This window comes from Halyomorpha halys, unplaced genomic scaffold, assembly GCF_000696795.3.
Source record: "Halyomorpha halys isolate HHAL.00 unplaced genomic scaffold, Hhal_1.1 Scaffold346.1, whole genome shotgun sequence".
NCBI lineage: Eukaryota > Metazoa > Arthropoda > Insecta > Hemiptera > Pentatomidae > Halyomorpha > Halyomorpha halys.
The window spans coordinates 30,908-32,760 of record NW_027106417.1 but is presented as its reverse complement, the minus strand read 5'-3'; the positions used below and the strand labels follow the sequence as shown (position 1 = coordinate 32,760).

At 34.7% G+C, this 1,853-nt stretch overlaps 1 protein-coding gene across 1 annotated transcript in view; it reads left to right on the top strand.

Annotated features, from left to right (window-relative positions):
- Nucleotides 1-1,853, top strand: part of LOC106681537 (sialin) — a gene marked incomplete at its 3' end in the record, with an annotated part of 40,196 nt that overhangs the window by 14,311 nt on the left and 24,032 nt on the right.

Below are 1,853 nucleotides of genomic sequence, written 5' to 3'. Positions count from 1 at the left end.
TTACAGAATTAATTTATTCTTATTATTTCTTTGAGATATTATATTGATTATTTTTCTTTTAAAATTTTTTGAGGTTAATCACTTCCATCATTTGAATGAATTATTATTTATCTATTTATGACATTGTACAGCGTTTCGGGACCACTGTCCCATATTCATGCACTATAAAAACCTCATGATTTCATATGGGAAATCATGTCAACCATTTGTGCATCTTCACTTCTTTCAACGTTGTACAATGTCATTAATAAATAAATAATAATTCATTCAAATGATGGAAGTGATTAACCTCAAAACATTTTAAAAGAATTGACTCACCAGACTTCCTAGAGAGATAATCCTGATTATTTTTATTTTTATCAATTAAAATTATTATTATATATGTATATATGTATATATATAGGAGGTAGTGTTTTGTGTTAGTCTAATGATGTCGGGGCTCACTAGGTTTGTTGTGTCAGTAATGGTTCAGTAATTGTCTTCAGTCTAGTCTAAGGCTGTGTGGAGGTCTGCCATCTTTGTGGCCGTCCTGTCGGTGTCAGTGCCCTGAATAGTGGGTTTGTGCAGGGCTGGTATGCTATTAAAGATATAATGCTATCAAAGAACTTGATGTGCCTCCTCGTGATGAACTGGATATTCAAGGTTGTATGCCAATGCAGCTTTGACTGCTGACAACTAGAAATGGAATTTCCTAAAACTTTTTTTATTTATTTTTTTTTTTTTATGAATCCATGTGTTTTTCTTTATATACCAAGGCGCATCTACTGCACAATTTAGAACCATGTTTTGAAATTTCTGTATTTTTATTTTGGTTTCTAACAGGATGCAGGTAGGATCATAAATAATAATCTACTAGTTTTTAAGTAAAATTCATTGAAAACATCGATAAACCTTATGTTGGAAGAAGATAGTTGACCGTATGAAGTAGATTGTTGGAAGATAGTTTATTCGTTACCTTTATTGACCGCCACCCGGACTATCTTCTAACAATCAATAAATCTCTTTACAGCTTAACATTTTCCTTGTAATACTATATTTTATATTTTTAATAATGGCGTATTTTGTAAAGAGGTGAACTGGTGGTTGTAGGGGGAGAACTATTTCCTACAGTTGGACAAAAATTAGCTAAAATTGCCATGGATACAATATTTATTTTGCTATGTATCGAGGCATTAGCCATGATTACAACAATATGTCGTTTATCAAGGTTTTTTGCTATCTGTCCCCGATACCTGGTAAGGGTAGGAGTCTCTTACTGCGTCCCCGGATATGAAAACATCTGTGTTAAGTTTGTCACATTACCAGAGTCCCCTGAGAAAATTAGATTTGCTAACCTTTAAGTGTTCTAACAAAAATGACAGGTTTGACGAGAGATCGGAATCAAATTAAGCAGCTGCAGGCCCTTCCTGGACATGTCAAACTTTTTTCACCCACTATCGCCCCTGAGGAGGGCGAAATTCAAAAATAAGGTAACGCCCCAAAGGGGAAGTGGGAGAAAAGGACAGGAAATCTAGATCAGAAAAGGACACACTGAACAGGAAGGCTTAGACGGGTGAGGACCACAGTCAGGAGGCAGGCTTAGAAGATGCACTTCGACCAGACGAAGTCGTGATAAGGGCCACGAGACCTGGACATCCCTTATGAACGACACCTGCGGCACTAGATCCCACGGCATCAGCAGCTATAAGTATAATTTAACCAATAAGTAATAATGTTATAATCTATATTTTATGGCAACCTTTATCTGAATCATATTAATCATAACAACAAATTGTAAATAAATACTTAGTTTCTTTATGTAGTTTATATACTATTATATAACCTAATATGCCACCCTTTAGTATAATATATAA